Raw genomic sequence first — 25,659 nt, forward strand, 5'->3', positions numbered from 1 at the left:
AGCAAAATGTTTGCAGGTTGTTTTCTTATGCATCAGGTTTTCTTATGCATCAGCTTCAGAAGAGGCTTCCTTCTGGAACGACAGCCATTAAGACCAATTTGTTCGGCTTATGGTCTGAGCTTTCACAGACTGACCCCCCAACCCTCACCTTTAACGTCTGCAGCGGTGCTAATAGTATGTTTACATTTTTATATTTTTAAAACTACATTCAACATGACTGGTGGAGCTAATATGCCATGACTGAACAGACGAATTTTCCTAGTCATAAAAACAGTGAGTTTAAAACAACTTTCATATGTGGTTCCCATATATAAGCTGCAGTATATAGACTGAAGAGTGCAGGAAGATGCCCTGTGACTGTGTGTTTTCTCTGCAGTGTAAACTATGAGAGTATATTAATGTGTGTGACAGTCTAAATAAAGGGTGTTTTTATTGTGGAGGATGTAAGCTGGTTATCTGTGCCGGGGCTCGGTGTAGAGGAGGCTGCTGTATGTCAGATTGTGGAGGAGAGTCAGAGACTTGAAGGAGACAATTTATTTTATTTTACTTCCTTCATTTCTGTCAGTTTCTCTTTTTTAGATGACAGCGCTGTAAACTCCACAAAATATCCCCCTGTCTGTTTGTGCTCATGTAACGGGTCCAAACGAGTACGGAGCCCGCCACTACTTCCTCTGCGTTGTGTTGTGTTGTTAAGATGAAGAAATACACGTGACCTCTGGCTCTGGTACCAATCAGGGAATCTTTTATTCTGGATGTATAAAACAGAAATGGGTGAGAAATAGCATCCAGCCTCGTGTCTGCCTTAACAAGCCTCTCTCTCCAGCAGTGCTCTCAGCTAACTGACTGAGTTCAGAGTATATTATTTAACAGCGTTTAACAATCAGATTGTAGTCAAATTACAAATACATCAAATAACAATTAAAACAACAATAAAAAAAATACAGACATGGCCAATAGAAAAATATATAATTCACAGTATAATAATAAAAAGTATTTATGCATATAAAATATTTTAGTATGAAAATTACTACATATATATTTTATAAATTTACCCCACAGACAGATTACAGCAGAATTGTGAATCAAAAATAAAAAAAATACCTTTGGATATGTGCGATATTACTCATTTATCTCTATGAATTTAATCCTGTATATAGTATTTAATTAATTCCCTTTTTAATACCAACTTTTTAATGTAGTTTTTGTATAAACATTTTTTTTAAAACATGAAAACTGATTAAAAGAGCCTAACATCCTACTAATGAAGCGATAAAAAAAAAACCATACCTGGATGTATAAAACAGAAATGGGTGAGAAATAGCATCCAGCCTCGTGTCTGCCTTAACAAGCCTCTTCATGACCCCAGAATCACACAAAATGGAAGGAGTTAGTACTGCACTGGCAGCTATAGCTAGCTAGAACTTCTCACAGTTATACTCGAAGATTACGGCAAAAATATATAACATCCATCCCTAAAACATCCAGATTACTAAACTTAAATCCCTTACACTTCATATTTTAGAATTTTTAACACTTTTTAGCAACATATTGAACATTTTAAACACATTTTTAACCAGAGACACAGTTTTACCAACCTCTCTCCAGCAGTGCTCTCAGCTAACTGAGGAGAGACTGGCTGACTGACGCATGAGACACAGCGCCCCCAAGTGGAATGGAGAAAAAGAGCACATAGCGGAAAATGATAAAAACAATAAAATAAATAAAAAAATAAATGTAGATTTTTAATCCATCTCTTTTTAGTGTAATAAAAAAACAACACATGAAATATGAAGATTTTGTGTGAAAAATAAATAAACCAAATAAAACCCGTTACACTCAGTCTCTCTATCATTCCTGAAACACAGCCAGTAAAACTCTGGATAATACCTGTTTTTTACTATAGTGTACATTAATCAGCCGTAACATTAACGCCACCACCTTGTTTCTACACTCACTGTCTATTTTATCAGCTTCATTAATCATATGGGGGCACAGTGTAGCCCTATAATTTCAGTTTCTCGCCTGTATACTTTATTATTATCCTTTTTTCACCCTATTCTTCAATACTCAGGACCCCACAGAAAAGAAAACCACCAAGGAGCAGCTATTATCATTTTTTATTATTATTTGGGTGTTGGATTGTTGCATTATTCTCAGCACTGCAGTAATTAGCACTGATTAGCATGGTGGTGGTGTATGAGGTGTTAGTGTGTGTTGTGCTGGTGGTACAGTGAGTAGATTAGATACAGCAGTGCTGCTGGAGTTTTTAAACACAGTGAATGAACACTCACTGTCCTCATTTACTCAATTAGATGTTCTTGCTTAGTTGTAGGTGTCTAAATAAAAGAAATAAAAAATAGGAAAAAAAATCTCGTGGCACGAGATCTCGCGAGATTAAAACGGACGATATTTCTCGTCAGGCTTAAACCTCGCGGGGCAAAAAAACAGTTAAGTGTGGACTTTTTAAGAAGGATCTGGCAACCCAGTAGCGATAGTGATAGAGTATGATGGCTGAGCAGTGAGAGCAGCTCTCAGCAGAAGAAGAAAATTCGGGCATTTGCATAGAAGATGCTTCTGCTACTTTTAAGTTGTATGTCTGGCTGCATTTTGACTCCAGTGGAAACAATAAACGGTAACATAGTGACCAACAAGACACAAACCATATATAAACACTGTAAATCGTACACGTGACTGTTTCATAGGCAGATGTACTAATCCCTTAGCTCTGTACTGTACTGTCTCTGTTTGCACTTCAAGCATAGTCTTAATATGACTGGTTATGATTATGCAGAGTTAAATTACAAGAGATTTAGGAGAAAAAGTACACAAACCATAGTCTTAATATGACTGGTTGTGGTTTGCACTTATTGTTAGCACTATATAAGACCTAGAAAAGTTTTATTTCTATTTTTTATTCTTATTTCTATTTCTTATAGAATCAATGTGTGATAGAAAACAGTCTGTTAAGTTTGCGTTCTATGATTTTGTCAAATAAAACTCTAGATTTCAAGCCATTTTTCATTTTTGACGTTTTCTTAAAAAAATTATTTTTAAATCTCGTCTCGTCTCGTTCTCGTGAACCCAATATTGTGTCTCGTCTCGTGATATTCGTGTCTCGTCACACCCCTATTGATTTGTTATGTTGCTTCACAATGAAACACTGATTTCCTTTTATTGTTGGGTTTGTGATTTACAGTATTATTTTTAACACTGTACCAAAAACAGGGCAGTGAACAGACATATTTTTTGTTTATTTTGGTTAAGGAAGAAGGTGATTACAACAAAAATACACTAATAACTGAAGGCCAGTTTCTTATTGTTTTCTCCCTGACGTTTTGCACCCTGGAATCTAGTGCATGATTTTTTTATAAATAGCAATATATAATACATTCCACATCAAAACACAAGTATTTTGAGACATTGGAAGGTATATTAATGTATTAATGGACTTGGCATGCAGTTGGTTTAGGCCTTATTTAAGTGTTTAATCATGTTTTCTCATTTCTGATGAAATTCAAATTCCGTTGCTTTGCAGTCTCTCTGTATAAGACCAGCTGGAGGCTTGCAACTAAGACAAATGGGCTCACCACTTAACCTCCTGTTTATAATGTGCATTTTACTCTACTGTACAAGCCTTAAGAAGGTTATCGGATATTGTGTGGCTTCAAAACTTTGTTGTGGTAGTAAATGGGGGAATGCTGTTCACTCTGGGAGTGGCAATCTGCTGTCCATTATCAGAAACTGTATAGTAGGGTTAGGTGTAGGGTTATATTTTAGGGTTAATTAAGGATTAAGGTTAGGGTTTGGTGTAGGGTTATATTTTAGGTTTAATTAAGGGTTAAGGTTTGGATGTAGGATTAGATTTTAGGGTTGATTAAGGTTCGGATCTATTGTGAATCATCGTTACATTCAACATAGGGTTAGGTTACATTTAATAGATGTTCAGTTGAATGTCAGTTGAATGTCAGTTGAGCATCAATGAGGCAATAAAAAGGACCATCTAAGTAAAGTTTTACCTCAAGCTGTTTTAGTTTTGCCTTATGTTTTCACAGTTTGTCACTAAAATATACCAAACTTCCATTATTCCGCTATGCTAAAGCTAACACAGTTTTCCATTCTAGAGCTCCTTTAAAGTATTGAGCTTAAGGAGGTTTGCAAACAGCAGCAGCAGCAGCAGACGTGCCTCTCCACTCCTGCCACCACTCACAGTCTTATGATCTGTTTTTTTACCCTGCCCACTGTTATTGAACTCAGTCTGCGGGGGGTCACGGTGCTGCTTCAGTAGCTCTTGATTGGGGCTTTAAAAAGCCTTAAAAGTGAATTACGCCATCTAGATTGAAATGTGCAGGGTTGCTTTGAGTTGTGAATGAAGCTACATGTAGCAGGGCCTGGGTACAGACTGCCGAGCAGGTCTAAAGCGGATTAGAGTTAATTAAAGAGATGTTCCTACTTGTCATATCCGTGGGTGGATTGACTCGCTATTTACATACTAATGCCGAGAAGCTGTTGAAAGAAAAAAAAAAGAAAAAAAGGAAAAGGTAGAAGCGCTGATGGCTCCAATATGCTTTAATAAAGGGGGAAGAACAACACGGCGAGAAATGTGATTTGTTTTGGGTTATTTGTGTGCACCAGTTCAGCAGTTTTGCTTAATTTTGTTAGCCGACTGGATTAGACCGTGTGTCTGTCTCAGGGCTTAGCGGTACGGAAACATTGGACTGAACATAAATACTTCCAATCCTGCACAAGCTACTCCTCCACTTCATATAGACTCTTCACCAGAACAGGGTCTGAATGCAAACGTACAGCACTGTACGTCTGCATTAACAATCCTTATCTCATATGTTTTCTTTTCCTTTTTCACACAGATCTCTGCTTCAAAGCTTTTCTTGGAAGCCAATGTAGCAACTAATTTGCCATTGTAAGGCGCTCAGCTGTCCCACAGCACTAAAGAGTTTGAGATGGATGCCTGAGGTCATCAGATCCAGATTGATGCCAGAAGCTTGCAGAAATTACAGCGCTCAGAGTCGGAGGTGGGTGGCAGGTTGAGTGTGATTTATCGTGGCTTATCCCTTGATCATCATCAATCATGAATTTACTTCGGTGTAAATGAAAGATGAAAGAAAGAGACAACGCCATTTGGTTTCATTTCACCACTCATGCCAGATCCATCATTTAGACACAAGTAGTGGTGAAAACTGTAGGTTTCACCAATGTATAGCGCTGTGTTGGCCCTAAGTAATGAGTTGGTGGTGGTCATGAGAGGTCATTGGGAGTGAGCCACCCTTTTTTGGTATTGTGTTTTTGTAAATTAAGGGAATTTGTGTGTTCGTTTGGTTTATTTAGTTCTACAGGTGAAGTGTTGGTATTTACACTCTTGGTGTTGGGTTAGAGGGTGGATAAGGGTCTTCACTGGTTTACCCCTCTTTTAACAAAGAACCACTTAGAAGAACACTTCAGTCATTTTACACAGGTTACCTAGCACATGGCCTGGCCTATTTGTTTCATTCCTGTTGATGCTACAATACATGTAACTGTAATGATTGTGTATATCAGTAACATACAAGGAGAAAACACCCTTTTCTTTCAATTTTGGTGTCAATTATTGTAACAATTTTTTGCACAATTTAGTTGTTTACCTACTCTATTTCTTTCAGTATCTGGAGACCCTGCTAAAAATATAACTGGTTTCAAAAGTGTTAGTGTTGTGAGGGAGATAGACTTTCAACCCTTTGGACTGCAGAACAGTGGATGAAGGCTTAAAAAATGGCGGAGGAGAAAATGGCGGGAAAGGCAAACAAAGGACCTCTAACAAATGAATCTTAAAGAAATTAAGGAAAGACTTTCTTTAAAAAGACACAGAGGAAACACTTTAAAATCTTTTTATTTTTTGTGGCTTCTTTTAAGCTCTATCTTTTGTGAGCCTTTTCAGTTTTTTTTTTTTTATCTTTTATTTTTTTGTGACTTCTTTTAAGATAATTTTTCATTTCCTTTTTTTTACCCACTGTTACCGGTCACCCCCTCTACAGAGGTCTGGCGGTAACTTGAGCATTGGCCTGGGTTTTAAGCTGTGTTCACAGCTGAGTTTGATCTGCGCTGATTTCCGCTGGGGATTCTGGGACTTGCAGTTTTGTGTTTTTTTTTCGCCCAGATCCACCAACTCTTCCACTGCAGTGCTTAGGCACTCTGCTGGTGATTGGTGGCACGTGCCACTTTCTTACACTAGCTGGTCTTGGATGGTGGAGATGGTTGAAAAGATGGTCATCCAGAGGAAAAAATACTCTATATTGGTAAATCAGTTCTTAACCAGAATAGTATATGTTGAGTTTGAGTTTATTGTTCATGTTGGCCAATGAACTTAAGCTTGATGGTCATGCTTTTCATGTTGGTTCACCAGCTTGGTCATGGTATGGTCCAGTTGGTTCAAATTTCTTGTTCAGCTTGGTCAGGCTGGTCATGCTCCTCAACCAACCAGCCTGGTGATGCTATTCCAACTTGGTCTTACTGTTTTTACCTTGCTAAGGTTGGTCATGACTATAGACCAGCTAAACCATCAAACTGGTCAAGAACTAAGCCAGTCAATTTCTCCAACAGCAGGGAATATAGGAAATTCAGATGCAGTTTTAGACTCAACAGTGTGCTGATCTTCATGGTAAATCTGTATTTTTTTTTTTTGTCCACTGCAGATAAAGTTGCAGGTTGATTCCTACAAAAACATGTGACTGCAGTTATATAATAAAAAGCTCAGTGCGCCACATATTAATGTCTATATTTATTAGTGTATAGAATGTATTATCTGCTCATACTCCCACCTGATGGTTACTTTAAAGACCAGCATGATAGAACAAATCCTGCTGACAAACAGTTGCAGAGCACCATGCAGACAAACACTGTCTTCTGTTCAGCACTCTCTTATTCCTGCTAAACAAGCGGAGAGTTACAGGCAGCCGTGGGGCTCGCGGGAGAACGCAATTAAGCTGGTGACCATGCAGAGCTCAGGGTCACCAAACAATTATAGACTGCAACAATGAAACACTAGAGCCTTAACGGGAACATGCTGCCATGGATGCATTATTAAAGATGTGAGCTGATACTGCTGTTCCTATACTAACACAATACAAATATATTTTCTATTCTTAACGTAATTTTGACCACATTTAACCACACAGACGACTGGACTGGGTGGTGGACTAAGGGCTAAAGTCCAGTGCTGACATTCCTTAACCTTGGGGAGAATGACTGGAGGAATGGGGGTTAAGAAATGGGATGTTGCAAATATGGGATGAAGTAATGCAGTTTTGAGAAGATGGAGTTATTAAAGCACCCTCTCACTCCTTAACTTTCTCTTCAACATCACATTACTTCACCCTCATCTCCTCCACACCCCATTACTACACCCTCATCTCCTCAACACCCCATTGTTCTACCTCATCTCTTCAAAACACTCCATTACACCACTTTCATCTCCTCAGCACCCCATTACTCTACCTTTATCTCCTCAAAACAATCCATTACACCACCTTCATCTCCTCAGCACCCTATTACTCTACCTTTATCTCCTCAAAACAATCCATTACACCACCTTCATCTCCTCAGCACCCTATTACTCTACCTTTATCTCCTCAAAACACTCCATTACACCACCTTCATTTCCTCAGCACCCCATACCTTTATCTCCTCAAAACACTCCATTACACCACCTTCATCTCCTCAGCACCCCATTACTCTACCTTTATCTCCTCAAAACAATCCATTACACCACCTTCATCTCCTCAGCACCCTATTACTCTACCTTTATCTCCTCAAAACACTCCATTACACCACCTTCATTTCCTCAGCACCCCATACCTTTATCTCCTCAAAACACTCCATTACACCACCTTCATCTCCTCAGCACCCCATTACTCTACCTTTATCACCTCAAAACACTCCATTACTCCTCCCTCATCTCCTTAAAACTCCATTATTTCACCTTCATCTCCTTAACACCACATTACTCCACCCTCATCTCCTCAATGACCCATTAATTTACCATAATCTCCTCAACGCCACATTACTACACCTCCATCTCCTCAAAACCAAATTACTACATCCTCATCTCCTCAACATCACATTACTCCACCTCACCTCCTCAACGCTCCATTTCTCCATCCCCATCTCCTCAATGCTCTATTACTACACCCTTATCTCCTTAACACCACATTACTTCACCCTCATCTCTTTAAAACGATTATTTCACCTTCATGTCCTCAACACCACATTACCTCACCCTCATCTCGTCAAAACACTCCATTCTTCCACCCTCATCTCCTCAGAACATTCTATTACTCCACCCTCATCTCCTCCACACCCCATTACTACAACCTCATCTCCTCCACACCCCATTTCTACACCTTCATCTCCTCCACACCCCATTACTACACCCTCATCTCCTCCACACCCCATTGCTCTACCTCATCTCCTTAAAACTCAATTACTTCACCACATCTCATCAATGCTCTATTACTACACCCTTTTCTCTTCAACACTCCATTGTTCTACCTCATCTCCTCAAACACTCCATTACACCACCTTCATCTACTCAACACCCCATTACTCCTCCCTCATCTCCTTAAAACTCCATTATTCCACCTTCATCTCCTCAAAACTCCATTATTCCACCATCATCTCCTTAAAACATTGCATTACTCCACCCTCATTTCCTCAACACACACATTTCCCCAGCCTCATCTCCTTAAAACACTCTACCCCATCTTCATAACACAACATTATATTAGGATATTGAGGTGAAGTAACGTGGAATTTAAGGCAAGGGGTGAATTGAAGGGCCATTGAGGAGATTGTGATGGAGTAATCGAGTGGTAAAGAGAAAATATCTATTTGTTTTACTGAATTGTTTAACTGCAAGCTCCAACAGGACATCAATGTGTGTTTCTTTATTATTATTAAATACATTATTGTCTGATGAAAAACATATTTTTTCTTCTTCCAGGTCATTTACTAAAAAATCGGCTCATTAAGTTCTGAATTATCAAAATTAGTCAGAATGTATATGTCTAGTTAGTAGAGTGATCTACAAATGAACTGATACTGTATGTCTCATTTATTTATTTCATTCATTCATTTATTCTATTCATCCCACACATTCTATTAACTCCACTCCCAGACTGGGGCCAAATCTCCTCCAGAAAGTTAATAGTGATTGTGGCTTGTATAAAACATAGCTTTGTTTTGAGGAGTGAGCTGAAGCTTCACTGCTATTCTAAAGCACAAATGGCCCTTTGCACATCACAGGGCCAAAATGGGAATGGGCACTGTTTACTTTAATTGTCAACCAATTTCACAGCTTTAATTTAATCATATTTCAGTGCACACACACACCCCCCAACGCTTTGTGGTTTAATTTTCCTGCAATAAAACCCCATTATTAAGGTCCAATTGGATACAGATGAAAGCTAGAAATAGACAGAAATGGGAGGAGGGGGCAGCGGGAGCCGGTGGACGGTGGGCATTTTCCTGCCAATGCCTTCTCCATCTGAGTGAAGCCTGTCTTGGTGTTAATTGGATATTGTTGTTGATGTTGGCAAGGCGGGAGGACTTCAGAGGCAGAGCCAATGGTTTTGACTAATCATATATGTCATAAAATTCATCATGTTCTTTTGTGTTCGTCATATTTGTTGTTATTATCTACTAATCCAGACTCTTGGGCTGTGGATGAAATGGGTCTCCCCCCCCCTTTATTATTGCACTATATAGGGGGTGACTATTATTCTATTATGATGTAGCACTAGAAACACAAGTCAAGACAGTTCTACCAAAAAGACAGAGAGACAAAAATGCAAAAATATATATTTTTTAAACTTCAAATTTAAACTAATCAAATTTAACAATAAAATATTAAAACATAATAAGTTAAATAGAATAGAATAGAATAGACTCAGACTCTGGAGCAGATACATATGCGTCTATTGGCACCATGCCTAATGCCAATTGTGTGCTAGAGGGATATAAAATCCCAATCATTGAGCTGTGACGCAGTGGAACGGTGTTCCCTGGAATGAGGGAGCTCCATCCAATTATTGTAAGAGGGATGATTTGGGCAGAAGTGTCAAGTAACGTACAAAGTATAAATACTTAATTAAGTAGAAATGTTGGTTATCTATACTTTACTGGAGTAATTAATATGCAGCTGACTTTTTAGTTCTACTCTTTACATTTTAAAAATAGCCTTGTTAGTCCTATTTTATTTCAGCTTGTTTTTTTTTTATTCTGGCTTCTCATTGTTCAATAAATAAAACCCATATCCAGATAAATCTCTCCATCCAAATAGAGTAAATCTGATTGTGATTGGATGTAAAGAAGTATAAACATATACCATTCTGACTTCCTATTGGTTTATACTATGATCCTTCACACTCCAGCAAGAACATAGCAGACGTATGTAGCCTTGTATGAAGATGATCCGTGCAGAGACTCAAGAGAATTCCAGACAACTCCAGTCCAACTAATCTTCTTTAATATACAGGGGTCGGACAATGAACTGAAACACCTGGTTTTAGACCAAAATAATTTATTGTGGTGAGGGACGGTTCTGGTGGAAACAGGAGAGTTGAGGTGAACATTGAATTCTGCCGTGATTTGATCAGCCGTGGTTTTATGTTTTTTGGATACAATCCGGGTTAGCACCCGAACATCCCTTTCAGACAGCTTCCTCTTACAGCATCCACAGTTAATCCTGTTGGATGTGGTTGGTCCTTCTTGGTGGTACTGCATGCTGACATTACCCTGGATACCGTGGCTCTTGATACATCACAAAGACTTGCTGTCTTGGTCACAGATGCTCCAGCAAGACGTGCACCAACAATTTGTCCTCTTTTGAACTCTGGCATGTCCCCCATAATGTTATAGTGTGCATTGCAATATTTAGAGCAGAACTGTGCTCTTACCCTGCTAATTAAACCTTCACACTCTGCTCTTACTGGTGCAATGAGCAAATAATGAAGATTGGCCACCAGGCTGCTCCAATTTAGCCATGAAACCTCCCACACTAAAATGACAGTTGTTTCAGTTTCATTGTCCAACCCCTGTATTTACATTCTACTAAAATACATTTATTTATAATTGGCATATATGCAGCTGAAACACTAGAGAGCCTAGTGCATCCCAAATTTATAAACATTAACATTTTAATAATAGAACATTGTAATCATTATGGCTTTTAGAAAAATGTGTTTTTCCCCTTATATTACTTTTACTTTTATACTTTAAGTAGTGTTAAAATCAGTAATTTTACTCAACTTTTACTTAATGAGTAAATTATTTTGATACTTCAACTTCTACTGTCGTATTTTAAACCCCAGTATCTATACTTCTACCTACAGAGTAATGAATATTAATACTTTTCACAACTTTTGAGTTGGGAATGAGATCTTACATCAGGGCTTTGGTAAAAAGCTTTCTCTGAGCAGTGGAGAATTAAAAGTTATTCAAAAAAGTATTCAGAACAAAAGTGTTCACTATACATTGTTTCCAAATAAACATCTTTAACCTTATTGTTTGTCCTGGACAAGACAGTCGTCACATGAGAAATGATCTGGTCATTGACAACTTTCTATCCCAGACAAACAAGATACAAGCGGAAGATGAAAATCAATTGTATTGAGCGTCAGGTTTGTGCTGATGTGTGATTTGGCTGGGCTGAGTCAGTGTGAATCTGCCTGTTTGCTCCTGGCTTAAACATGTTCCAGCCCGATTAACACTGTCCACTTTAATAATATCAAAATCCTCACTTGATATTTATAACTTCTTTAAGGAGCAGGGTTTATGACTGATAAACATATACCTACAAGCCATAACATTAAGAATACCTCCTTGTTTGTCAAATTATTTTTTTTATCTCCACCGATCGTATAGGAGACTTTGTAGTAGTATAATCACAGACTGTAGTTCTGTATCTGTTTCTTCTGTATACTTTATACTAATTATTACTTGGATTTCTGCATAAATTGATCATTAAATGTGTTCTGTTCTTCATCTAAGTCACAACAATAGACAAACACAGTCTGCTTAAACTAATACCGCTCAAAAAATTATATATGTTTGCATGGCTTTACTGAACAGAACATGTTAACATACACAGGAAGAGGGGGGTGGTGAAGATCAGAACACATTTAATGACCAATTTATGAAGAAATCCAAGTAATCTCAAAGGCTTCACGTACTTTATTTAAAAAGTTCTTTCAAACCATACTACAGCAAATTAAACTAGTAGTTCTATGATTCTGCCAAATTTGGTGCATTCATCATGAAAAATGTGGCTTGTAGAGATGTTACAATTTTTAGCTTAAAGGTTACAGACAGATAGTAGTAAATTTGTACAGGACTGTTTTGGCCACAGTAGTTTACTGTTGTTTTAAGTGCTAAAATATTAATCAAATAATTTTAAAATGACTCCTTCTGTCAGAAACATGTAAAGAGCTCTTTTATATGGCAGTAGTTTACATATTTTACACGTTTCATTTTCTGAAATACAAGGAGGTTATTTGTGCATCTTGCTTAACATAAAAGGTGCTTGTAAGCTTAACGAAAAAATTAAAAAATAAAACTTTTGTTTTTATATTGATTTCATACAAGCACACATTTTGACTCCCTTGAAAAACAAACAAACAAACAAAAAAACTGTCATGTTTCCCTCTGTCCCCCAAGCTCATCCAGACTCCATTTCCCAGAATGCCGCTGACACTCACATGACTCCTGATCATCATCATCATCATTATATGACACTCACTCATTCGGAGTCACCTGCCTATTGATTGTTTTCACCTGCTATATATACACCTGTCTATATATACCCTATATTTGGTTTTGACTAGCCACCTAGCATTATTAGTAATTTTGTTGCTTTTGTTTTATTTATCGTGTATAATCTTTGCTACTCTATTTTTGACTTTTACTTTTTGCCCAGCCCTTGTTTGCTCACTTTTGGTATTTACCTGTTTAGCATTTATCCTAGTCTTGTAATAAAAGCCTCTTTTCTTTTTCTTTTTAATCTGCATTTGTCTGACTTCTGTCCAGTCCTGACAGTTTGTAATAAATTGTGCTGTTTGTTAGTATTTGTTTACTTTTATGTCTCCAAAAAAACTTGTTTTTCAGTTCTGTAGGAATTGAAAAATATAATTGAGAATTGCTCATGTACTTGAAGTTTACTGAGACTTGATTTTTTTTGTTTCACCACAATTTATATTTACCATAATTATAATTAAATAAAGCTGAAAAGCACTGATTGTAGAAACAATATGGTGGTGTAGTGTAGTTAATGTTTTATCTAATCAGTGCGTACGCAGAATAAGTATTAAACTTCAGGTAGTTCCATTCATTCTCCTGACGGCAATAGAATCTACATTTAAAACTCACTAGTGTCTGTTTCTAACAGAATCCACATATATATATATATATATATATATATATATATATATATATATATATATATATATATATATACACAGCAGGTGGGAGTGCAGGATTAATTGTGCTTTCATGGCTTTGAGCTAATTAGCGATTAAATGACGGTTATAAACTAAGAATCTCGTTAATAGTAAAGCAGGTCAGAATTAAAGCTCTTAGTTAGCATTGGCCGGGCCTCCCTTTTTTTGTTTACTGAAATATTCAGAAGGCTTATCCGTCTCTGGGTACAGAACTCTACAGTGGCTCTTGTTCACTGATAAAAGTTCCTGTTGTTGGTTTGTTTAATCATTGGAAGAGGGGAAAGGAAAACTTTATCTAGGCCAATGAAGCCAAAAAGTACAAACTGTTTCATGCCAAGATAAGGGCTAATACGTAAAACAATGTTTTCCTCCGCACGCGGCAGAGATAGCCAGAAAGCCTTCATTAGCCAGCACACTGAATAATGCATATTCTATTTACTTTGTTGCTGCATCCGTTCGGAATTACAGAGTGCATTTCCACCGCGCTCCGTATTAGTAATGCATTGTTTTTCGCTGGTTCTGAACAGGCGAGGGAAGGCGCTGTGCAGCAAAGTGGCTCTTTTGTCCCGGGCATTAAAACTCGGTATCGGCTGAAGGTAGATAACTGAAAAGGCCTCCTGGCTGCCTAGGAACAACAGTCGCTCGGTGGTTGCGATGATAAAATCCTCTCCATCCCAAAGAGAACTGCATAGGCCTGCATTCTGCAGTAGATTGTAATGGGATTGAGCGAGAGAGCGATGAACTTAGAGAGAGAGAGAGAAAAAGAGAGAGAGAGATCCTATTGGTGCAGTGCAGTGTTTTTTTCCCCTCTACTGCCAATTATCGTACTTTCAAGGGTTGTAAGAGCCAGACTGAATCCATTGTGAAAAGGCAGAGATGGCTTCTACCAGCTGCACATAAAATAAAATCAAATAAAACATGGAACATAGACTATTATGGCAGGGTCAAGCATCATGCTGGAATATACGGCGTTTCCCTCAAGAGCTGCCTAACCAGAGACTATTTCCTGCAGGTGGTCAGTTGGCCTTTTTCACCTTAATTCTCCAATGGTAAGGAACCCATATAGCCACCACAGAACAGCTATTCTTTAGTTTATTGTTTGCTTCATTGATGTGCAGTTAATAGTGGGTACCCTTTCTGCAACACCCCACCCCTACCGGCCTACACATAAATGAATATTACAATAACTACTTGATTTAGTTGTATGAACTTAATATACATCAACAGCCCAATAATACAGCTACAAATAACAAAAGTACCATATACAATGGACCACACCATCAATGTTTAATATTTCTACAAGTACAGCCGTTCAACAAAGATCACAGTATGCCTACAGTACGTCAGGGCAGCCAAAACATTAAGAACACACAAAAACTCACCAGTCAGATGGCCTATTATTGTAAATTAGTTTCACGGTAAAGGGCATCCGTAAAAAAGTTTTTTTTTTTTATGAGATACGACACAATATCTGCCTTATTTGCTGTAGCAATTCCATGATAGTTAGCTAACTATTAAACTAAGCCAGTAGGCTAGCCTTTTTATGACTTTTACCAGCGTAGCAACTTCATCAGAAGCTGAGAAGGGGTTAGGCAGCCATGGCCCTGCCCGCTTACAATATACAATACCTATAATATAGACCTTGATTAAATATTATGTAATGATTCACATGCTCATATTGTCACCCCTTCTCTGAAGTTGTAGATTTAGGTAAATTTAAGTTTCGGTTGAGAAACAGTTGGTTAAGTTTAAGTTTAGATTGAGGTGTAGGTTGAGTATAGATTATGTCACACACTGTAAATATAAAAATTCCTCTTGAGACATGATTTGGTATAAATGAATCAGACACAGCAGTGCTGCTGGAGTTTTTAAACACTTCAGGCTCTATTTTAGCATTCTATAGCTCATGGTCAATTGTGGATCACACAGCTGGATTTAGGGCGTGTCTGTGTGTCTTTGGTATCGTGAGGCCGCAAAAAATATGCCTTGCACAACTCGAAATGCACAAAATTCACACATGATTTCTCTGCATGAATCATTAATGTGTGTTTTATGTAATGTGAAATAAACCAATCTGTTATTTTATTCTTTATTCTGTTTACTGTAGAGTTAAACGTTGGGTTTGTGCTCGGCAGTGGGTGCACCTATAGGAATGGCCTCTGACAATTGACTGAGCATAAAGAGCATCATGACGAACCTTGCGCAGGGCCCTTAATCTCTGAAATCTCTAAGTTGAAATGGTTCATAAAGCATACAGCATAAAAACAGTTCTATGATTTTGCTAAATGATTGTGCATCATACAGAGATTTCTGTATAAATACTTTTGCTGTAAGGGGACAAAAAGGCATCGACGAAAGGGAACTAGAAATCCCAGAATTCCAAGCGGTGATAGGTGCAAACCAGACACACCTGTTGGCACTGGTATATAAGGCCATGGCAAACAGCACACCCTTGTTATGTCTTTGTTTCGGAGTAACTGGTAAGGGCTGTTGTGATTGAGAGAAAAAGAAAAGAAATAAAAAAAAAATAAAAACTTTAAAAGAAAGCAGAAAAAGAAAATATCTCTACTATCTCTAATATAACTTGTCTTTACTGGTTCTTCTCCTGAACCTGGGGCCAATCCCTAGTCATCTTGTAACAATTACACTTATCCAAAAGCTATATTACTGTTAAAAGTAAAAAGTTCTTTGAGGACAATAAAAGGGTCATTCAGTTGATAATGTCGAGGAACCACTTAATGTGCTTCAGTGAATTTCCAGAAAACCATTTTCTTCAAAAAAGTATATATTTTTTTTCCAGACAGAATCTATTGTAAAAAGGCAGAGCTGGCTTCTACCAGCTGCACATACAATAAAATCAAATAAAACATGGAACATGGACCATTATGGCAGGGTCAAGCATCACGCTGGTATATAGGGCATTTTTCACAAGAGCTGCCTAACCAGAGACTATTTCCTGCAGTTGGTGAATAAAAGCCAAGTCAAAAGCTCAAGCCAGAATATTCAATGTGCTAAACAGAACTCTACCTATTATTCACACCAGTTCTTGCCTTTGAATATGATGACCTATTCCAATGAAAAGCAATTTCAATAAAGGTCATAGAAAGGACTGGAGGAGGAAGAAAAATGCCCATGAGCTAAAATAAAAATAAAAAAATCCTGAAAAGTATTACATCCTTTAATTTCTTTGTTTTGAAAAAACATCTCTCATGGTTTTCATCTGTGTCTAAAATTAGATTTAGGGTGGACTTTAAATGTCATGCATTATTTACACTTCTGAATATGAATACAGGAATTGGTATTGAGTCTCCAAACAGCCATTTTTGTATAAATTATTGGCAAAAAAATGTATTTGAATACTATGGATTGTTGCAAAACTTGGCAAATATGTAAATAATTACAGGTGTATTCTGCTTAGACACTGAAGGCTCTATTTTAGCGATCTAAAGCACAGCAATCAATTCAATTAGCGCAGCTTGATTTAGGGCGTGTCATGTGTCTTTGGTATCATGAGGGTGTAAAAAATACGCCTTTTGTGACTCAAAATGCGCAAAAGACATTTACTAATTATCATAATTAATCATGGGTGTGTTTTGGGCAACATAAAATAAACCAATCAGTGTGTCAGTCATCATTCCCTTTAAGAGTCACGTGAGCTCTGACTTTGGCGCGTTCGTATCTTATTGACGCTGCTCTTTGTGTGTCTCAGCAGAGACAGATACTAACCTGCGTGTTCAGGCTATGCAGATACACCAGCAGCATTGGGCAGCTGACTGCTGACTGTTGTCAGGGTTTTAATTGGTCAGTGGCGCACCTGTATTTTTGTCCACCAAAGGTAGAAACACGCCAGCCTCACTGATTAGTGCTTTTCTTAAGGCTACACAGCTGTTTATTAAACACTATTATTCTAGTGTTGTTATCCTACGATTTGTTAACCACCATTCAAAATTTTATTTAACCACATTTCTTCCTTAAAGATGATGTTTCCTCACTTTTTTGATGTTTCCCCATTTTTTAAATATTTTAATTATGCATTGTACACTATACACATAAGCTGAGTGTATATATATATATATATCCAGATAGAAGGTCACACCCATTTCTTTCTTTAATGTTCTTGTGCAGAGGCAAACAATTTAATATTTTCTACAGTTTAAAAGCCAAAATGCATCAGGCAACACATTGCAGTAGGTTAAATGCATAGGTGTAAGTGTTTAGAAAGTGATAAAGGAAATCATCTGTACTGTGAAATGAATTTAATGAAATAAAATGAATATGCATACCTGCATGAATATGCATGCATTTTCAATTCCATTGGTCCATAAACCCTTAGAACATGGTTCCCCTTTTGAGTACCTCTGTAATTGATTTTTAATTGAGTTCAGCTGCTGGGGGAGAAGCACTATGCTTGATGTATTTTTTTCCTCATGTATTTATATCTGATATCACACTGCATCAAAGAACTTCCCAGTGTGAGAGATATGTTGGGTGCCAGTGTTTGAAAGGTGTGTTGATTAACACTTTTAACAGATATACCATGTGGCTATCCATGTTATTCCATGTTCTTATCACAGATATCCTGAAGGGAATGTTGTTGTACCATCTGTTGTGCTAATCTAAACACAAGCTTCCCGTTTTAGGTTTGGAATGGCTTTGTTGGCTTTGCCATGTTTATTCTTTTTTTTTCCAGAAGGGTCTAAAACTCAAAAATATACAATATAAACAATATAAAAAATACAACATTTTAGCTTCATTAGTTCTAAAAGCCCATCTTTCTATTATACCCTTGTGTGGTGTTCATATTTTTGTTACTCGTTTACTTTGTTACTTGTATTTAATTCAGCAAAATTAAGCAATTTTACATTAAAATGCTTTACACATGCTCGCTTCACCTAAATTGCAAGCAATATAAACAGCTTACATGGTTAATATTTGCCCTTTACCTTTCTTATGTTACATTTCTTTTAAAAAGTTCTACTCTTTTTTTATTAGTTTTTTAATAAAATGTAAAAGAAAATGAATTAAACTCAAGATATGAGTAGAAAATTGAAGCAATGTTTATTAGCCCTTGGCCAAACATACTGTATGTAATATAAATGTGTGTGAGGGGGGGGGGGTGTACAGTGTGTGTTTATCGAAAATGTGTTTTGATATATGTTTTTCACAAAAAAATGAGCCAATGCCAATGAGTTTGAGTTAGAAAGAATATTTTTTTAGTATCATTTGATGAAAAATGAAAACGGGTCCCACAGACCCGAACACCACACAAGGGTTAAAAATCTAATTAAATAAATCTGTCAAGGCATTTTATAAATAAAGGTTATATTAAAGGTATTTAAAACTTCATTTTTTTGTCATAAAATGTATTTTTTTTATGATTTGTGCTAAACAAGCATGTGTGTTTTATCCAAAGGGTGTATAGATAAAAATTGTACATCCTCTACCAGTAGATGTGTAACAAAGTTGGAATGAACAGATAACATAATAAATGAGTTTCACCAAAATTGCTCTATTATTATAAAAATGGGTTTTAAATGTCTAAAAAGTTTTTTTTTTTTTGTGGAGATTTGTATTTTTGTAAAAAAGTTAAAAATATTTTTGGGAGCTTTTCATTTCTTGCTTTGACGTCTCTGCAGGCTGCTGTGTCCCTCTGCTGCTGCCGTACCTCCATCAGACGAGTGAGGCAGAGCTCTGAGATGGATGGTGCGTAGCTGCTGCAGTTCCTCTCTAAAATATACATTTTCTAATCTTTATCTAGTTGAAAACTTAAAAAAAAACTGTTCTATAACTTTATAAAAATATCTAGTGCTTTATTTATTACATAGTTTTGATAAGAAATGCTAACTTTATCGAATTATAGTCTAGACACGTGCTCTGCATGTGCGAGCTGCGATATATAACTCATGCTTTCAATAGTAAAATGTAAATTAAGCTAATCCCCTTTTATTTTATTTTTTTTACAACCTCAGTGTGCTATACCTGCAGCCGTTCATTGCAAGATGTGAAGATTATTTTGGTTTAATCTGTTTCAGAATAAACAGAGTGGAAAGCAGCACTGGTTTGAAACTCATTTACTGGCCAAACAGTGGTCGTTACAGATGCTGTAAGAATATGTAAATAATCCAAAGCATTCCACACTTTTACCTCTAGATGGGTATATATATATATATATATCATTTGTTTTATTCCCACAAATTATTCATATTACTCTAATTGATTCATAATTGATTGTTTTTATGCTTAATTTTTACATACATTTCTATAATATCATTTATACAATGTGATTTTCAGATCTTTTTTTTTCTTTTACTGTTTGAATGAACCTACCCAGAACGGCTCCTGGTGACCGAATACTTATCAGAACTGGTGTAGTGCTGTAATCTTGATTATTAGGGGTGTCACGATCTCGATATTTTATCGAAATCTAATCGAAATGAGGTCATGGTCTCGAGTATCGAAGTCAAAAAGAGGATCGACGATCCCTCCCGCGCGCGCTACGCAAATAGCGCAGCGCGCTACGCAGACGTTAATAAACATCACTGTGACAGCGCTAGTCACAGTTTCACCACATCACTTATCTAACCAGCCTGTACTGATTTCTGCCCCCCAATAATGCTTTCAATAACCTCTAATAGCCTTTAATAGTCTTCAGTAGCCTTTAAAAGACTTACCTGGCGGCCGTGGTGTGTCCACTAAACTCCGTAGTTATAAACATCCTGAGGTTAGCAGCGCGCTAACTGACCTGTTTATAATGTAATCCGAGCAGTGACTCCGTGTCGGCTGTTCTAACCTGCTGCTGTTAGCTGCTTGGGCTGAAAGATGAACTGTAGTGAGCTGTATTATCCGGTTAGTGGGGTTAAAACCTTTATTTGTTTACAGAAACAGTAAAAACGGACTGGCTGAGCCCTGTAGCCCGTGGCTGGGCTGTACTGAAGTAGTGACTGAGTGAAGGGGGCGGGGCTTGTGCTGCAGCTCCGACTAGTGGTTGGATGAAGAACTGCAGCTTCATGTAAGTGAGCAGTTTCACCAGCCATCCACACACAGCTCTGATAAACTGCTTGTTTTAATAGTGCACACTGTTGCTACCAAAAAAAGTCACTAGATGGCATTACCATATATATCTTAATAAATAATAATTATAATATTTATAATAATAATAATAATAATAAATATATTATTTAAATTTTATGAGGCATAAAATAATAACAAGAAAAAAAAAACAAGAAAATCGAGAATCGAATCGAATCGTGACCCTCAAATCGAAAATGAAATCGAATCGAGGATTTAGAGAATCGTGACACCCCTATTGATTATGCACTGGTAACCACTGGTTGGTTGGTTGGATGGATGGATGGATGGATGGATGGATGAATGGATGGATGGTTGGTTGGTTGGTTGGTTGGTTGGATGGATGGATGGATGGATGGATGGATGGATACTTTATTGATCCCGAAGGAAATTTAGCAGCCAGTAGCAGTTACACAACACAGTAGAAACAAACAATAAGTGTAGTACAATACAAGAGCACATTGAGGGATAAAAGACTCTAAACTATAAAATTCTAAACTGAGACTTAAAAATATATACATAAATATATATATATACAAAAATCTAAAGAAAGTGTGGAAGTAATCAGTCGTAGATATGAGGTAGTGCAGTAAAAGAATAAATTAGGTATAGGAGGTATCAGCAGATATGACAATATTAAACATAAACCTGTGCAAGTATTGTATTTAAATTTGGTGCGTAGTGTAGTGCCCAGGGGTGCAAATGTACAGGATGTACTGTAAAAAAAAAAAAAAAAAAAGAAACTGATGGCTGCTTTTTCTTGCGCAGTACAAAAAGAAAGAAAAAAAAGAGAAGAGAAAAGACCCTTTAAACTTGGTTAAAGTACAAAGAGTTACAAAGAGTTTTGTACAATAATTGTAAAAAAAAAAAAAAAAAAAAAAAAAAAAAACATGTTAAAATGTCCTTTGTGCTCAAACACATTTTGGGAATTTTGATATTTTTGAAGACTTTATTTCTGAAAAAAAAAACAAAACAAGAAAACAGGTACTGATATATATATATATATATATATATATATATATATATATATATATATATAAATGAATATATTCTTTTAATCTAAAATGTGAAAAGTATATGGCATGTGGCACTGGATTTGTTGTTCAGAGTGATCTGCAGTAGGTATTATTTAATTCCCACACGTACTCTATGATTTTGTGATATTTCAAAAGAAGGCAGGCTGGTTCTCGATTATAAAAAGTATCTGTTAACTGTAAAATCAGCACTTCTGAATTTGGGCATTATAGTCATCTCTGGAAATGCTAACACTGCATCTGCTGACAGATTCCAGCGCTTCTTTTTTTTTTTTTTTTGGACCATCGGCCACCTCGAGAGAGAAAGGCATAATTCATGGGCCAGCTTCCACTAACAAAAAGCACCTGATGCCACTGACACGCTGGTTACATAACCACATATACATCTGTTCTTTCTCATGGACGTCTTTCACAGATAACTAACTCCTCAGACCTTGAAACTGCTGGAGAAGACTTTATATATTCTTTATATATCCATTTACTCAATGCTCTACCAGCAACACAAAATACCCTTTCTTAACAAATTAACCTTTGAGTTCGAGTTGACACTCTTCTGTTGTGCGTCTTTGTTCAGTCCTCGACGGCTTCGGTTCCTCCTCACACTGGTGAAGAATGCGGGATGAACACAGACACAAAAGAACAGTAAACTATCTGTTTTTGTGAAAAGGTTTCTTCTCTATTTTCTCGTCTCTCTTTCATAAATGGATCATATGCGCCCACACCTCCTCAGAAGTTGTCTACAAACTGATCCACACCTAAATGCAAGAGATGTAGAAGTAGAAAATGTAATTCGGATTATAGTCAGTAGAGAGACTGGTTTTGAGTAGCCTTCAATTTTTGTTTTATGTCTATTTCTTTTTTTTTTTTTTTACATTTTCTTCCCAATTTACATGGCCAATTACCCAACACACTCATTAGGACTCCCCCTATCACTAGTGATGACCCAACTTGCCTCCTCCGATACATGTAAAGTCAGCCAACTGCCATTGCTGGGTAGCATCACAGCGCAGTTGGAGGAAAATGCAGCGACTCGGTTCAGATACATCAGCTCACAGACGCCTTGCGCCTAAGAGTGATGAGGGAAAAGAGTGCCATCTACCCACCCAGAGAGAGCAAGGCCAATTGTGCTCTCTCAGAGCTCCGGTAGCCTGTGGCAAGCTACATGAACAGGATTCGAACCGCAATCTCCTAATTTTAGTGGCAGCACTTAGCCCAGTCCTAGGGTGATGTCGATCAGCACAAGGCTGCGTCTGTGAGCTGATGTATCAGAACCGAGTCGCAGTGTTTTCCGCCGAGCATACTGTGATGCTACTCAGCAATGCAGCATCAGCAGCAGTTCAAAAAGAGGTGGAGTCTGACCTCACATGTGTTAGTCTTCACCATCTTTGTGTTGTGGCATCACCAGTGATGAGTACAGCTGGCTAATACAGCTAAATAGGTGGGACAATTGGCCACAAAAATTGAGGAGAAAATGGGAGAAAATTAAAACAAAAAACATTTTTAATCTCTAATTGGAAAACAGGGTTTACACAGTCATTTCGTATTTAATCTCCAGTTCTAGGCCTAAATTACTTTTATTGCAGAACTGGACTAGAGTCTTCCTATTGAATACCGTCTGACATAGGCTGTAAAGAAGTGTTGTGTCAAATTTTTGTGACGAGATGGAGCATCCTGTTCCCTAGATCAGCTCAAGATGTGTATATATATATATATATATATATATATATATATATATATATATATATATATATATATATATATATATATATGTAGCCAGGTGGTGAATTGAGTATACACCTTTAAAATGTGTGTCTGTAACTTTAAGAAACACAATCAGAAGTGTTGTCACCCTGAGAGAGAAAAGGGAGGGGCTAAGAGCATGGTAGAGAAGGAGGCTCAAGCTGCAGTGAATGGTGGTGCTCCATTTTAGGATCCATCCAGAGCCATCCTAATGAAATAAGAGGTAAAAATCAGGAAATACTGAACAATATAAGGTTTAGTTGGCCTATAACAGTAGTAGATGCCTATTTTGCCTTTCTAAACATGTATTTTGAATGAATCATAACCAGATGCGGGCAGATGGCATTGTTTTAGTGGGGTAGTGTGCTCCTCGTGTTCAAGCCTTGTATTTTTCTGGGTTACAGAAGCTGTTTGTCCAAGTTCTCTTGATGAAATGCTCAAATCTTGTTGAGTAAAGCTGAGTAAATCGAGGTGAGCTTAAAAACAAATATAAAAAGAGCTCTGTTAATGGTATTAATGTGGATTCAAGTGATGGGTTTGATTTGCTGCTGATTCTACCAGTATACCAGTATACCAGTTCATACTTCTGTATTGTACAGTACGTTGGTTGGCCCTTGTGGTTTTTAAATGTATTTTTGGAATAAATTTTACTTTCAGACCCGATTTATATTCCAGTGATAGAAGAATATAAAAATGTAATCTTTCAGCTAACTGAAATATATAATTGTTGGAAGCCTGTGTTTAACATTTTTATTTTTTATTTGATATTGACCTTTTTATGTCACAAACGATTCCTACACAGTAAAATAAACTTTAAATCACATTAAATTAGCAAACACTCATTTACACTCATTGCTGGCTTTAGGGTGCTGCCATGCTCTAATGCCTGAGCTGCCATTGTTTTTCAATGAAGTGGGTGAGGACAAGTTACTGTTTGTTTTACTGTATTCGCTGGTTCATGCTCTATTCTGATGGACAACAGTTAGTGTCCGTTAGTTAGGGCTGAACGATTAATTGCATTTGCGATTATCTCGCGATATTTTAAAACGAGATTCTCTAACCGCACAGGCTGCGATTTGACTGGTCACGTGACTTGGGAGCGAGCCGAGCCGAGGACGAGCGGAGCAAACCCGAGCAGGAGGCAGGGAGGTGGAGAAGTGAAGTCAACACAGCGCACTTTCACACCAGCACTGTTTGGTCTGGTTAAATCGAACTCTGGTCCGTTTGTAACTTTAGTGCGGTTCGATTGAGCAGGTGTGAAAACAGTAATCGCACTCGGGTGCGGATCAAAAGAACCGAACCGAGACCAGCTAGAGGAGGTGGATAACGTTAAATACCACAGCTGTGAACAAACACTGTCTCCATGCTCGCGCCGTCTGCGCTGTATTCACCGCTCACAGCCGCGTGACTCTGTTTATTATGTATAAATCTGCGCTGCACGTAGAAACACAAAATCTTCTCGCTGTATTTTTGTTTTTCGTATATTTATATTTAACGTACTCCCGTGTCAGACAGCTCTGACCAATCAGAGGACACAGGCTGCTCGCGTGGTTTATTGATGCGCATTTTGGTGCGTTTACATTTATGCCTATGTGAAACCAGACCGAACAGAGCGAGAAAACGCTCCAAGTAAACGAACTCATTAACTGATTCAGACCAGAGAAACGAACTACAGGTGTGAAAACGCCCTAAAAAAACATCACAAAGCCTCGTATGGTATTTGCAAGGCTAAAATGCCAACGACCAGTGCTGCATCTTCAAATACAGAAAATAACGAGTTGGTTAAAGCAGATTCTCTTTATGTTTTTTGCACTTTATTTTTTATGATGTTACTAGCTGGAGAGCAGTAAGTTTAATTTTTTTATATCTATTTTTTCTATAAAAAAAAATGGTGAAAAGGAAAAGCTATTTATATATTTATTTTTCTATTAAAAAAAAAAACAAATGGTGAAAAGGAAAAGCATAGATTTGTTTGCTTTATTGTTATCTGTGCTTTAAATAAATCTGACATTGTTTATTATTAAAGGTCACCTTCCGCGAAAATCCGATTTTTCTTGTTTTTTTGTGGAATACAGTAGGTCTCTCCGAGTTGAATGTGTACACCTGCACATTAAACTGTTTCGCAGCCCCCATTGTCTGCAGGAGCTAAGCAAAGAAATCCTCCCTCCCCCCCTCCGAAAAACGGGTGAATTTTGAATTATCTTTCTGCCTACGTAGGCAGAAACTCACAGACCAGCCCACCTTGGCTCGAGAAACTCCCAGAGGCGGAGCTGAAGCGACGCAACATCACCGCTCATCAGTTAGGAGGTGGGAGGCAGTGAGCGGCAGAGCGGTGG

Source organism: Astyanax mexicanus, chromosome 3 (genome assembly GCF_023375975.1).
Source record: "Astyanax mexicanus isolate ESR-SI-001 chromosome 3, AstMex3_surface, whole genome shotgun sequence".
Lineage (NCBI taxonomy): Eukaryota > Metazoa > Chordata > Actinopteri > Characiformes > Acestrorhamphidae > Astyanax > Astyanax mexicanus.